Source organism: Nomascus leucogenys, chromosome 16, assembly GCF_006542625.1.
Source record: "Nomascus leucogenys isolate Asia chromosome 16, Asia_NLE_v1, whole genome shotgun sequence".
Lineage (NCBI taxonomy): Eukaryota > Metazoa > Chordata > Mammalia > Primates > Hylobatidae > Nomascus > Nomascus leucogenys.
The window spans coordinates 18,394,024-18,410,315 of record NC_044396.1 but is presented as its reverse complement, the minus strand read 5'-3'; the positions used below and the strand labels follow the sequence as shown (position 1 = coordinate 18,410,315).

At 37.1% G+C, this 16,292-nt stretch overlaps 1 long non-coding RNA gene across 1 annotated transcript in view; it reads right to left on the bottom strand.

Annotated features, from left to right (window-relative positions):
- Positions 1 to 835: 835 nt before the first annotated feature.
- The window catches only part of LOC105737637, a 97,629-nt gene continuing 82,172 nt past the window's right edge, over positions 836 to 16,292 (bottom strand). Inside the window, exon 4 of the long non-coding RNA XR_004026191.1 lies at positions 836 to 924. This is a non-coding gene — a long non-coding RNA (uncharacterized LOC105737637). The remainder of the gene's footprint in view (positions 925 to 16,292) is intronic.

Here is a 16,292-nt window from a genome sequence, read left to right as displayed (position 1 = left end):
ACTTTAGACCTCCCACCTCCAGAACTGTCAAAGGATAAATTTGTGTTAAGTTGTTAAGTTTATGGTAGTAATTGCAGTAAGACACTAATACAGTGAGTCAAGTTGGTTTGGCCGTGAAGCAGTATACTAGAATAATGTGTAGCATTTCTTGTCTGAGGGAAAAGTATAAAGGGATCTCTATTTCCAAAGGAGCAAGCTATCAACTATTGAACTATATAATATTATCCTAAAAAGATTAATTGCTTAGGACCTTGATATTGTTAGAAGATTGCTGCAGGGAAAAATATTAATCCCCACCTCTCTGACGAGGACATTTTAGAATTATAATTAAGGCCTCCATGTGTTGTAGTACATGTTTTTTGTACATTGACTCATTTAATTCTTGCAACATCCCCATGTGGTTAGTATCAATGTTCCCATTTTTTTATATAGGAAGGCTGTAGTTCAGAGGAATCAAGTAACTTGCCCAAGGTGAAACACATGTCTAAGTGAAGGAGCGGAGGTTTTTTAGTTTTTGTTTTGGTGGCAATTTGGCTATGGAATCATGAAGTTTCCTTACAGATCAAGCTGAGAGCAATAAGGAAAAAGTGCTTTGTCCTGCCTCCTGCTATCTCACCGGTTGCCTGGGGACTGACTTCTCATGTGCTCTATCTCTACAGTACCTATGTAGAACAAAATGAAATTGGACTTCTGCCTAGAGTTGCACAGTTTCACTCCAAAGTGTCCAAGATTGCAGATTTCTCTATCCACATTAACTTGCCAGACGTTTAATTACATGGAGAGCTCCTTACTCTGTTCCATAGTTAAACTTTAAAACAGGAATAAAAACTTACCAGAAAATGAATTCATTCTTTTAGGTCTTTGCTGGGGACTGGCTGGACTGAACAAACTTTGGTGTGTTTTATCCTTTTTTGGTCTTTCCTCCTAAAAAATGATACATTTGTAAAAATAGTGTTCACTTGCAGCTTGTCTTGCAACTCTATGCTTATCTCCATAGGCTCCTAGAACCGTGGATCTTCCCATGACCAAGATAGGGATGAAATATACTAGGTGATTAATAATGCTCTTTAAAGTCTGAGAGACCCCTAAGAATACTAGCTTGTCTACACTGTTTCCTGAAAATATATGGACTAATATCGTAGACTTGGTTCACTGGGTTACACAGCCCCATTTTGGCTACATAACCAGTGAGACATAAAACATCCCTCAGTAAACTTTTGCTTGGTTTCACATATCTTAGTGGATTGTAATCCAGAGACTAGATGTGCCCTTTGCAGCTGAGAGGGGATCCTTGAAAGCTGCACACGAATGTCTCAAATCTTCCTGATATTTGCCTGTGCTTTCTCTTTCTGCTGTTTTGTGCCCTTTGTCTTTACTAAAACTTTTTGAAAGCTTTGTGGAGTCCTGTGAATTCTTCCAATTATACAACCCTATGTAATTGCTGCAATATGCATTCTGGTCCACTGTAATAAAGCCCAGAAGAGCAACGGATTTTGTCACTTTCAAGAAAGTGACAGTGAAGGTGTTTGAAGTATGCTCAGGATTTGAAACTTGCTCCCCAGTTCTAGAACTTCAAAGTCATTTTTCCTTATTTATTGGTTCATTATTAAATATTTAATGAGCACCTACTGTGTGTAAACACATGCCAACAATCCAAAGGTGTATTTTCCTTCCCTTTTTCTTTATGACATTCTCCTCTACCTTAAAAAAACACGTACAATATTTGAGTTCTAGTGTCATTTGATTAATCTCACATTTGAACCCTTCCCTAGAAACAAATGATAGACTATATTTAACCTAGTGAATTTTGATCTATTCAAAGAAGTAGATGTATTAAATTTTGGTATTTCAAGCTCTGTGTCTAAAATAGAAGAAGATGCATGTGACTGAGAAATGAGAGTCAAGCCTCCATTATCTCCCAAGAATTATATTCTCTGAAAATGTGTTGCCTTTCAACTGCTTCAAGCAGTATTAGACTATTCACTAACATCCTAAAATGATGACTAAATCTTGCTCACATCTATACAGTAACTCTATATCCTACTGTTCTTTAAAACGTGAATACTAGAAGAGTGATGTCAGCAAGACTAGAGATGCCTGGCACTTGTGCCGTCTTCCCCAAGAAAGGACCAAGGCAATTAATAATTAGCTAAGACTTGACTGGAGTGTCGAAGGGAGAGTGCTGGAGTGCAGCTGAGGAGTGAAGATGCACCTTTGATGATTGAAAGTCCAGGAAAGCAGCATGAAGATACCTGGCCACTGCAGCTATGTCTCTCTGCCCTGATCAGACCTGCCCAGAGTAAGGGAGGGCTTCCCACTGTAGGGAAAAGATAAGCAGAAGATCCCCACCAGCCCCCATTGCCACAACAAACACCTACAACTTATACCTACAGTCCTTACAACTGGAGAATCCCATACCTTGCAAGCCCTGAGCTCAGTTTAGAGAGCTACCAGGAATTCATGCAGCTGTACTACCCCCAGGTAAGGAGCACAAGGTGTGTACTCCTTACCCCCACCCACTCCTTCTGAGCCAAGTTGCTAAAGCATGGCATCATCTTGAGACCAGGGCCACATCTGAAGGGTGCCCTGCTCGGTGGGTCAGTATCCAATGCATTTCTCCAGAACTGGGTTCCATCTTCATTTCACCAAGCCCACATAGGTAACTGAACATCACAACCCCAGCCATACTGAGCCTGGGCCCATGATCCAGGATCAGCTATGACTCTATTCTTGCACTGCAGGGAAACCAACTCTCACCACCATATTTCCAGTGAGAGGAACTGTCTGGTAGTTCCACCCAGGGTGAGCCTCCCTTGAGCTTACCAAACTGCTATATGCTCTTTTCCAAAGGGGAGATGTCTCCAAGCCTTCAAGCAGCTGACATGCCCCCAGGCCAGCAGAGTGGCTATGCACCCTTGCTCAGGACCTGAGAAATAGCCCTGAAGGGCCCTTCCCCCTGTAGACATGCCCTGGTCTGCCCAAGGCCCCTGTGCCTAAAATCAGGGCCTAAGAAACAGTCCAGCAGGCCACCCCTGGTTAATACTCCCCCAGACTGACCAAGCAGCCAAGAGCCCACATTCCAGAACTGAGAAGCAGCCCCATGAGCCACCTTGGCAGACATACCCAAGACCAACTAAGCAGCCATACTCCCACATATCAGGCCTAAGAACAACCCCACGGGCCATTTCCAATGGCCCATGGGCCAGCCAAGCAGCCTTGCACTTGCATCCTAGGCCTATAAAACAATCCTATAGGCCGCTCCCATAGAAACACCCCCTGGCCAGTGAAGCAGCTGTATAGCCACAAACTGGGCCTGAGAAACATCCCTGTGGGTGTTTCTGGGTGCAGCAAACATACACTCAGGACAGCTGAGAAGCCATATGACTGCATCCCAGGCTGAGAAACAGCCATATCCCCTCCCCCAAGCAGATACTCCCCCAGGCCAGCTGAGCAGCCATATGCTCTCATCCTGGGCCTGAGAAGTAGCCTCCCGGGCTGCTCCTAGCAGACACATTCCCAGGCCTGCCAAGCATAAGCCCCAATCTGATAAAAAGCCCAGAAATCGCCCTCCTGGAAAAGCTGCAACTATCACCATAAACTCTCTCAGCCTACGCCACTGAGAAATTCACAAATGCCACAAGTGTGAATTATAGCTGAAGAAACTACACAGAGACCACACTGCTGTGTCCACCTCAAAGCAAGGTCAGAGTAACAGCCTTGCGGATCACTCTCAGAAATGTACTCTCAGGGCAACAGAGCAGTCATGCAGCTGTGCCCCAGGCCTGAGAAACAGTCCTGATCCTGGCAGGCGCACTCATAGGCAGACTGAGCAAACATGTGCCCATGTTCCTGGCCAGAGTAACAGCCTCATGGCCCCAATCCTAGCAAACCAGAACCCAAGTTGGCTGACCCACCACATGCACAGATGTGTCTGCCACCTGACAAATAGGTTGAGCCCACCCCTGGCAAAGCCACACCGTGCTCACCATAAACTCTCAGGCTAGGCCACTGAGAAATTCACAAATACCACTAGTGAGGACTACAGCTAATGAAACTACATGGGTACTACACTACTGTGTCAACCTTGAAGCAAGGCCAGCATCCCAAGACCCATTCATATGAAAAACACTTTCCCTACAAGACCTACTCCATAAAATTGGAAGAGGCAACTTTCTCATGAGATGCATGGAAATCAAGATAGGGACACATGAAACATTAAAAAGCAAGGAAATATAACACCTACAAAGGAAAACAACAATTATCCAGTAACAGACCTCAGTCATAACGAAATATATGAAATGTCAGAAAAAGAATTTGAAATAATAATCTTAAAACACATGGAGATAAAAGTGAATACAGACAGTCTATTCAATGAATCAGAAAAGCAATTCATTATTTTAATGAGAAAGTCAAAAAAGAGATAGATTTCATAAAATAAAACAAAGCGGAAGTCCTAGAGCTGAAGATTTCAATGAATGAAATAGCACAATTGAAGGCCTCAACAAGAGATTAGAACAAGCAGAAAAAAGAATTTCTGATCTTGAAGACAAGTCTTTTGAAATAACACAAACTGACCAAAAAAAGAAATAAATTGGACACTTTTAAGTGAATAAATGCTTGTATTATGGACATTCCAGAAGGAGAGAAAAAGGGGAAGGGAAAGGAAAATGCATTTGGTGAAATCAAAGCAGAAAAATTCCCAAGTATCGTAGAGAGATAAACATCCAGGTCCAGGAATCTCAAAATGCCAAACAGATTCAACCCAAACATGTTCTATCCAATGGACATTCCAGAAGGAGAAAAAAAGGGGAAGGGTGAGGAAAATGTATTTGGTGAAAACAAAGCAGAAAATTTCCCAAGTCTTGGGAGAGAGATAAACATCCAGGTCCAGGAATCTCAAAATGCCAAATAGATTCAACCCAAACATGTTATATCCAAGGGAAATTGTAGTCAAATTGTCAAAAGACAGAGACAAAGAAAGAATTTTAAAGGCAGCAAGAGAAAAGCTTCAAGTCACATATAAGGGAATCCTCATTAGACTAACATCAGATTTCTCAGTGGAAACCTTATAGGCCAGGAGATATTGGGATAAAATATTCAAAATCCTGAAGGAAAAAAAAAAAACCTACCATTCAAGGATATTATGCCCAGCAAAATTATCCTTCATATACAAAAGAGAAATAATCTTTCCCAGACAAGCAACAGCTGAGAGAATTTATTACTACCAAACTGGCCCTACCAGAAGTGCTTGAGGGAAACCTAAACCTGGACACAAAAGGACAACATTACCATTATAAAAACACACAAAAGTATAGAAATCACTAGTAAAGCAAAAACACAAATGAGGAAGAGGAAGGAATCAAACTTTATCACTACAGAAAATCACCAAACCACAAGGACAAACACTAAGAGAAAAGGAACAAAGACTATATAAAACAACCAGAAAACAGTTAACAATGTGACAAGAACACAACTTCACATAGCAATAATAATCTTAGATGAAAATAGCTTGGATTCCAATGGGAGAATTATTATATTATATATATTACATTAATATAATTATAATATAGTATATATTTATATATAATTATATCTTAGTATTATATATACTATTAGTATTATGTAGTAGTATTATATACATAATATATTTTATTAATTTATTAATAATTTTATTAATTTATTAATTTTTAATAAAATTATAGACTGAATGGATACAAAAAAATTTGAGACCAAACTATATGCTGCCTACAAGAAACTTGCCTCACTCGTAAAGACAATCTGAAAGCGAATGGTAGAAAAAGGTATTTCATGCAAATGAAAACCAGAAAAGAGCAGGAATAGCTATATTTAGATAAAACAGACTTTGAGTCAAAAACTATTTTAAAAAGACAAAGAAGGACATTATATAATAATAAAGAGATCAATTCAGCAAGAAAATGTAACAACTATAAATATATATGCACCAACACCAGTACAACCAGATATATATGAAGCCAATATTATTAAATCTAAAGGGAGAAATCCCCACACGATCATAGTTGGGGACTTCAACACCCCACTCTCAGCATTGGACAGATTATCTAGACAGAAAATCAACAAAGAAATACCAGATATAAATTGCAGCACAGACCAAATGGACATAACAGACATTTACAGAACATTTCACCCAATAGCTGCAGAATACACATACTTTTCATCAGCACATAGAATTTTCTCCAAGAATGATTATGTGTTAAACACAAAAGAAATCTCAAAATATTTTTAAAAATCAAAATTCTATCAAGCATCTTGTCTGCCCATAATGAAATAAAATTAGACATCAAAACAAGAGGGACATTCAAAACTATGCAAATACATGAGAATTACACAATGCACTTGTGAATGACCAATAGGTGAAGGAGGAAATTAAGAAAATAAAATTTAAATTCCTTAAAACAAGTGAAAATACAAACACAAAATAACAAAATCTATGGGATATAGCAAACAAAGTATTAAGAAGCAAGTTTATTACAATAAATGCCTACATCAAAAAAGTAGGAAGATTTCTAATAAACAACCTAACATTATACTTCAAAGAACTGGAAAAGCAAGAACAAACCAAATCCAAAATTAGTATAAGGAAATAAGATCCAAGCAGAAATAAGCAAAATTGAGGTTAAAAACAAAATACAAAAGATCAATAAAGCTAAATGTTTGCTTTTTGAAAAGATAAACAAAACCAGCAAATCATTAGCTTCACTAAGAAAAAAGAAAGAATTCAAATAAATAAAATCAGAAATGAAAAAGGAGACATAACAATGGATACTACAGAAATACAAAAGATCATTAGAGAATACTATGAACAACTATATGCCAATAAATTTGAAAAACTAAAGGAAATGGATAAATTTCTAGACAAAACCTACCAAGATTGAACCAAGAAGAAACAGACAACTTAGACTGATAATAAGTAACAAGATGGAAACGTTATAGTCTCTCACCAAAGAAAAGTCCAGGACTGCAAAATTACTGTGATAACAAAACCAAAGATATTACAAGAAATAATAATGATAATAAACCACATGTGCAATAGAATGAATGTTTATATTCCCCCAAAATTCAAATGCTGAAATACTACCCCTTAATGTGATGTTATTAGAAGGTGGGGACCTTTGGAAGGAAATTAGTTCATGGGGGTGGAGCTCTCATGAATGTGATGAGTTCCTTATAAAAGGAACCCCAGAGCCATTTCTTGGCCTCTTTCTACCATGGGAAGATACAACAACAAGTCAGTAGTCTACAACCCAGAAGAAGGCACTCATCAGTACTGGACCACATTGGTGTCCCCTTCACAATTGCAGCCTCCAGAACTGTCAGAAATTAATTTCTGTTGTTGATAAGCTCCCAGTTTATGGTACTTTCTTATAACAGCCTTATAAACTGACTAAGACAACAGGCCAATATCCCTCATGAATTTAGATGCAAAACCTTTGGCAAGTTAAATCCAACAATGTATAAAAATGGTAATACATCATGACTAAGTAAGATTTCATGTTTACCTTAACATTTCAATCAAATCACCATATCAACAAGCCCAAAAAGAAGCACGTATGATCATCTAATTAAGTGTGGAAAAAGCATTTGACTATTCCAAAATCAATCCCAATAAAAATTCTCAGCAAACTAGGCATAGAAGGGAACTTCTTGATTTGATAAACAACATTTACAAAAACCTAAAGCTAACATCATGTTTTGTGGTTAAAGACTGAATAGGATAATTTCCTCCTAAGATCTGAAAAAATAATGTTCACTCTCATCACTTCTAAGATTTTACAGAAAGATTCAGCCATTGCTATAATGTAAGAAAATGAAATAAAAGTTGTCTAAATTGGGAAAAAGTAAAACCGTCTTTCTTACAGATGACATTATCATTTATTTAGAAAATTGGATGGAATCTACCCTTTTAAAAAGGCACTAAAACCAATAAGTGAGTTTAGCAACATTGCTAGGTACAAGATCAATATACAGGCCAAGTGCATTGGCGCACACCTGTAAACTCATTGATTTGGGAGGCAGAGACAAGAGATCACCTGAGACCAAGAGTTTGAGACCAGCCTGGGCAAAATGGCAAGATTTCATCTCTACTACAAATTTAAAAATTAATCAGGCATGATGGTGTATACCGTTAGTCCCAGCTACTCAGGAGGCTGAGATGGGAGGATTACTTGAACCCAGGAGGCCAAGGCCACTGTGAGCTATGATTGCACCACTGCACTCCAGCCTGGGCAACAGAGTGAGACACTGTCTCTAAAAATAAATTAACATAAAATAAAATATTAGAAAAAAAACAAAGACAATCCAGGACTGAATAGTTCACTACTGAATTCTGCCAAATCTTTAAAAAGGAATACCAATTCTTCCCAAACTATTTCATAAAATTGAAGCATGGGAAATTCTTTCTAACTCATGATACCAGGCAAGCATAACCCAAATAGTAAAGGCAAAAAGCAACACAACAACCAAAAAAAAGAAAATTAAAAGAAAAAATGCCAATATATCTGATGAATATAAACACAAAATCCTCAATAAAATACTAGCAAACAAAATCCAACAACACATCAAAAAGACAGTACACCATGATCAAGTGGAATTTATGCCAGAAATACAAGGATGCTTTAACATATGCAAAACAATAAACATCATATATCACATCAATAGAATGAAGAATAAAAACCATGTAATTTTCTCAATAGATGCCCAAAAAAGCATTTGTTAAAATTCAGCCTTCCTTCATGATAAAAACTCTCAACAAATTAGGTATAGAAGGAAAAAAGTACCTCAATATAATAAAGGCCATATATGACAAACCCACAGCTAACACCTTCCTGAACAGGGAAAGACTGAGAGCTTTTCCTCTAATAACTGTAAAAAGACAAGGATGCCTACTTTTAGTATGTTTATTCAACATAGTACTGGACATACTACTCAGAGCAAGTAGACAAAAGAAAGAAAGAAAATGCATCCAACGCACCCAAATTGGAAAAAAAGAAGTCAATTTTACTTGGTTTACAGATGACATGCTCTTACGTACAGAAAAACTAAAGACTCCACTGAAAACCTCTTAGAACTGATAAAATAATTCAGTAAAGTTGGAGGATAAAAAATCAATATAAAAGATCAGTAACATTTCTTTACATGAATAATAAACTATCTGAAAAAGAAATCTAGAAGGCAATCACATTTATAATAGCTGCAATAAAATCTAAAAATAAATTTAACAAAGAAGGTAAAGATCTTTGCAATAAAAATTACAAAACATTGATGAAAGAAATTGAAGGGGATACAAACAAATGTAAAAACATCACATGCTCATGGATTAGAATAATTAATATTGTTAAAATGCCATACTACCAAAAGTAATCTACAAATTCAGTGTAATCTGGATCAAAATACCAATGATGTTCTTCACAGAAATAGAAACAGCAGTCCTAAAATTTGTATAGAACCAAAAAAGACCCCAAGCAGACAAAGCAATCCTGAGCAAAATGAACAAACCTAGACGAATCACACTAGCAGACTTCAAAATATATTCAAAGCTATAGTAAGCAAAACAGTATGGTGCTGGACTAAAAATAGATACATGGACCAAGGGAACAGAATAGATAAACCAGAAATTAATCCATGCATCCAAAGACAACTGATTTTTTTTATTATACTTTAAGTTCTAGGGTACATGTGCACAACGTGCAGGTTTGTTACATATGTATACATGTGCCATGTTGGTGTGCTGCACCTGTTAACTCATCATTTACATTAGGGGTATATCTCCTAATGCTATCCCTCCCCCATCTCCCCACCCCACAACAGGCCCCAGTGTGTGATGTTCCCCACCCTCTGTCCAAGTATTCTCATTGTTCAATTGCCACGTATAAGTGAGAACATGCGGTGTTTGGTTTTCAGTCCTTGTGATAGTTTGCTGAGAATGATGGTTTCCAGCTTCATCCATGTCCCTACAAAGGACATGAACACATCCTTTTTTATGGCTGCACAGTATTCCATGGTGTTATATGTGACACATTTTCTTAATCCAGTCTATCATCGATGGACATTTGGGTTGGTTCCAACTCTTTGCTATTGTGAATAGTGCCGCAATAAACATATCTGTGCATGAGACAACTGATTTTTAATAAAGATACCAAGAAAACTCTTTGGGGAAAGGCTACTCTTCAAAAAATGGTGCTGGGAAAACTGAATATTCATATGCAGGGGAATGAAACTAGACACCTATCTCCCATCATATACAAAACTTAACTCTAACTGGATCAAAGACATAAATGTAAGACCCCAAAATATAAAACTATTAGAAGAAAGCAGAGAAAATGTTTCAGTACATTAGCCTGAAAGAAAAAATTAAAATAAGACCTCAAAAGCATAGGCAACAAAAGCAAAAATAAACAAATGAAATTATATCAAACTGAAAAGCTTCCTTACAGCAAAGGAAGCAATCAACAGAGTGAATAGACAATCTACAGAATGTGAGAAAACATTTGCAAAGTATTCCTTCAACAGGTGATTAATATCCAGAATATATAAGGAACTCAAAGATCTCAGCAGCAAAAAATATAATTTTTTTAATTTTTAAAAAATCTGATTTAAAAATGGGCATATGATCAGAAGACCCATTTCTCAAAAGAAACATATTAATGGCCAATAAATATATTAAAAATCTACTCAATGTCACTAATCATCAGGGAACTGCAAATCAAAACTACAATGCACTATCATTTCACCACAGTTAGTATGGCAATTATCAAAAAGACAAAAAGTAACAAATGCTGGTGAGACTGTGGAGAAAAGGGAACTCATACACTGCTAGTGGGAATGCAAAGTAGTAGAGCCACTATGGAGAACAGTATGGTGCTTTCTCCAAAAATTACAAATAGAACTACCAAATGAGTCAGCAGTCCCACTACTGGGCATTTATTGAAAGAAAAGGAAATCAGTATATCGAAGAGACATCTGCACCCCCATGTTTACTGAAGTACTATTCACAATAGCTAAGATATGGAATCAACCTCAATGTCCAATAACAGATGAATGGATAAAGAAAACATGTTATATATACACACTGGAATAATATTCCACCATAAAAAATGAAATTCTGTTATTCATGGCAAAATGGGTAGAACTGGAGGACACTATGTTAAGTAAAGTAAGCCAGGAAGAGTTAGACTGCTCATGTTCTCATTCATATGTGGACGCCAAAAAATGTTGATCTCACAGAAGTAAAAAGTAGAACAGAAAATACTAGAGGCTGAGAAGGGTAGGAAGGAGGGAACTACAGAGGGGGATTTGCTAAAGAATAAAAAATTAGGGCGATAAGAGAGGTAGGTTGTTGAGTACAACCATACAGTTAGATAAAACGTATAAATTCTCTCATTGGAAAGTAGAGTATACAGTGATTATAGTTAAAAACCATGTACTGTATATTTCATGGTAGCTAAAAGAGATGATGATTTGTTCCCAAAACATGGAAATGACAAATACTCAAAGTGATATTGATCATTATACATTTTATGCATGTAGCAAAATATCACCTGTACCCATTAACGTGTAAAATATTATGTATCAGTGTGAGTTTTTTAAATTTTAAATGAATACAAAATTACATCTAGATAGGAGCAATAAATTCTAGTGTTCTATACCAATGTCAGATGACTATAGTTAACAATAAATATACTTACAAAAAGCTAGAAGGACGATACTGAATGGTCACAACACAGAGAAATAATAAATGTTTGAGAAGATGGATATGCTGATTTTCCTAATCTGATCACTATTATATGTACTAAAACATCACTATGTAACTGATGAATATGAATATATAATTATTATTCATCAAGTTAAAAATTAAATAAATAGTTATTTTTAAAATGTGAATGCTAATGATATTGGGGACACCAGGTATAGCACATCCTGTCACTAATGGATGACTTCCACGTGACTTCCTGACTTGGTAGACTGATGAAGCAAAATACTAGGTAGTGAATTATGTAGGCTGCTCTCTGGACATTAGATATTCTGTTCATCATGGGCTCAGCATGCATTAGTTATTTTCTCTCCTTTAAGCCATGTGCTTTTATGACTCCCAGTAGTATCAGGAAACTGTATTTTCAATCCTTCACATCATGTTCTTTCTCTTCTTTCCAGGTCATTGCACATGTTTATCCCACTGTATAGAATACTTGTCCCTCCCTTTTATTCTTGTTTTCTTTCCAAATTACTTGGCCACATCAACTTACATGTCCGGTCTCAGCTTAAGTACATTTCCTCCACAAGGCCTTTCTGAATTCTTGGACAAAATTAAAGGCCTCTCCCCGACATGTTCCAATAGTTCCCTCTACTTCCCCTTTCATAATATTACCTCTCTTGTAATTAGCTGTTTAATCCTGTGACTTTATCCTTTACATTGTAAATCCCATCAAATTCACTGTTGACATTTAGCAGCTGGAATATTTCCAGACATGTGGTTTTAAAGAATTGACTCATAAACTCTCTTTGTTCTGTTTTGTTCACTGGAGATAATACACACCACTCAGTGTAAGATTATTTTAGTAATAGTGCTATGAGAAACAAGAAGCTGCATACAATAGTATACACATATATTTATATGCATAGGTGCTACAAGAAAGGCAACCTGAATAGCTCTTTTCTTTGATAGGTGATATGGGGTCACACCTGACAAAACTGTAAGGTCTAAACAACCCATTCCCACTCTCCAGTCCCTCCTTTTATCATTCTTTATCCCCAAACCACTGGCGACTCATATCCTTATCTTACACTTCAACTAAGCATTTCCCTTTTGTTCAACATCTATCCCTCAAAAAAATCTGAGAGCTCTAGTACCACCATTTCCATACTTTAAAAAAATATAATAAAGTGTTTATGTAGTACTAGCTCATTTGGTCACCTATATTTGAACCAATATAACCAGATTTTCAACATACAGATTTAAAAAATAATTTCTTAAGAAAATTAACTCTGTATCATAAAACTACATAAGATCAAAATCTGGATCACGATGATAAAACTTTGTGATGACAACTACTTTAGACTGTATAAGTACTAGATAACTTTGATTGCTTGTTATAAGCCAGATTCTGTTAAACACTATACATGGATTATCTCATTTAATCCCCTACATCAACTCTATGAGGTCCGTACTCTTCTCTCCTCATTTTATTTTTTTATTTTAAATAAAATTATGAAACAATCTTAAAACTTCTGATTCAATGTTTAATAAAGTAAACATTATGTTAAGGACTCACAAAATCAATAGCTCTTTGGGGTCCTTAATACATTTTTATTATTATTATTATTATACTTTAAGGTTTAGGGTACATGTACACAACGTGCAGGTTTGTTACATATGTATACATGTGCCATGTTGGTGTGCTGCACCCATTAACTCGTCATTTAGCATTAGGTATATCTCCTAATGCCATCCCTCCCCCCTCCCCCCACCCCACAACATTCCCCAGTGTGTGATGTTCCCCTTCCTGTGTCCATGTGTTCTCATTGTTCAATTCCCACCTACGAGTGAGAACACGCAGCGTTTGGTTTTTTGTCCTTGCGATAGTTTGCTGAGAGTTTCCAGCTTCATCCATGTCCCTACAAAGGACATGAACTCATCATTTTTTATGGCTGCATAGTATTCCATGGTGTATATGTGCCACATTTTCTTAATCCAGTCCATCATTGTTGGACATTTGGGTTGGTTCCAAGTCTTTGCTATTGTGAATAGTGCCACTATAAACATATGTGTGCATGTGTCTTTATAGCAGCATGATTTATAATCCTTTGGGTATATACCAAGTAATAGAATGGCTGGGTCAAATGGTATTTCTAGTTCTAGATCCCTGAGGAATCACCACACTGACTTCCACAATGGTTGAACTAGTTTACAGTCCCACCAACAGTGTAAAAGTGTTCCTATTTCTACACATCCTCTCCAGCACCTGTTGTTTCATGATTTTTTAATGATCGCCATTTTAACTGGTGTGAGATGGTATCTCATTGTGGTTTTGATTTGCATTTCTCTGATGCCAGTGATGATGAGCATTTTTTCATGTGTTTTTTGGCTGCATAAATGTCTTCTTTTGAGAAGTGTCTGTTCATATCCTTCGCCCACTACACTGCGTGTTCTCACTCATAGGCAGGAATTGAACAATGAGAACACATGGACACAGGAAGGGGAACATCACACACCGGGGAATGCTGTGGGGTGGGAGGAAGGGGGAGGGATGGCTTTAGGAGATATACCTAATGCTAAATGATGAGTTAATGGGTGCAGCACACCAACATGGCACATGTATACATATGTAACAAACCTGCACATTGTGCACATGTACCCTAAAACTTAAAGTATAATAATAATTTTAAAAATGTATTAAGGACCCCAAAGAGCCCTTAACATAATGTTTACTTTATTAAACATTGAATCAGAAGTTTTAAAATTGTTTCATGATTTTATTTTAAAGATTAGAAATTGAGTTCAAGAATGAGTAAGGGACTTGGCTAAGATCACCCTGGCTAAGATCACCCTATTAGTAGAATGCAGATCTGGGACTCAAACCAAGGAGGTCTGACCGCACAGCTCATCTGATCACATAGCGCTTCTCAATAATAAGAAAAGTCAAACTTTTACAACTACCACCTAACCAAATAAGTTTTATCAATTTTGCAATGAATTCACCTGCTGGTAATTGGATGTCTTATAAAAATACAAGTTTTTTATTTTCAACAAATATTTTTCTATAAGAAAATGTTTCAACCACAAACATTTAATGACATGAGTTGGTGGCACTTTGTCTAGAGCTGCAACTTTCTCTTCCGTTTGAATTTATTAATATAAACATGATGCTGCAAGTACTAAAATTGAATCATCACTTGGTTCCTTATTTGTTTTTTTCAAAAGTTTTACAGATGGTTTTTATTTAAGAGAGTACACTTCAATAAAGAGAGGAGCGCAGCAATATTCACTGTACTATGAACATCTGAAAATGTTTTGTGAGTAATTTTAACCAACTCAAGATTTTCCACTTTTTTAACAGATGTAGTGAATAGTAAATTTAACCTGTGCATCATGCCAAATATTTTTTGCATTATGGAATAGAATTAACAGCTTTGAATACTAATGGTAAATTATGAGTCACATGAATAATGCATTAATATTAATTATTCAGGCACAATTCATGTCTGATGACCATTTTGCTTGCCTTACACAGTGCCATGAATGCCCTCAGCAGTCAGGTGAGATGACCCCCAGGAAGAGGGGTTCTGTATAGAGAAGAAGTCCAGTAGGAATCTTCAGAAACCTCCAACCACATGCCTTCTTAGAAAATCAGCATGCAGAAGCCTGCCACACAGAAGCCCTCCATGGCCAACAGGTGTTACTTAGAGAAGCAAAGCCTTCCCTACAGGAAATCAAACATAGGGAGGGACAAAGATCATAAGCAATTAGGAAAAAAGGAGCATTTGTCCTTCTTCCCTTCTTATCCTTGACATCAGACAATTTAGGTCTTAAAAAGAGAAGAGGAAGAAGTATCCCAGAATCAGACTCTTCACCCCCTACACCACACACACATGCACATATACACCCTTTTCACCTGGTGTATTAGTCCATTTTCACGCTGGCTATGAAGAAATACCCGAGATTCGGTAATTTATAAAGAGAAAATATTTAATTGACTTACAGTCCCGCCAGGCTGGGGAGGCCTCAGGAAACTTACTATCGTGGCAGAAGGCACCTCTTCATGGGGCAACAGGAGAGAGAAGTGCTGAAGAAAGGGGGAAAAGCCCCTTATAAAACCATCAGATCTCATGAGAACTCACTCACTATCAGAGAACAGCACAGAGGTTGGCCCCATTATTCAATTATTTCCCACCAGGTCCCTCCCACAACATGTGGGGATTATGGGAGCTACATTCAAGATGAGATTTGGGTGGGGACACAGCCAAACCCTATCATTCCACCTCTGGCCCTCCCACATCTCATGTCCTCACATTTCAAAACACAATCGTGCCTTTCCAACAGTTCCCCCAAAGTTTTAGCTCATTCCAGCATTAACCCAAAAGTCCAAGTCCAAAGTCTAATCTGAGACAAGGCAAGTCCCTTCTGCCTATGAGCCTATAAAATGGAAAGAAAGTTAGTTACTTCCTAGAAACAATGGGGGTAGAGGCATTTAATAAATGCACCCATTCCAAATGGGAGAAATTGGCCAAAACAAAGGGGCTACAGTCCCCATACAAGT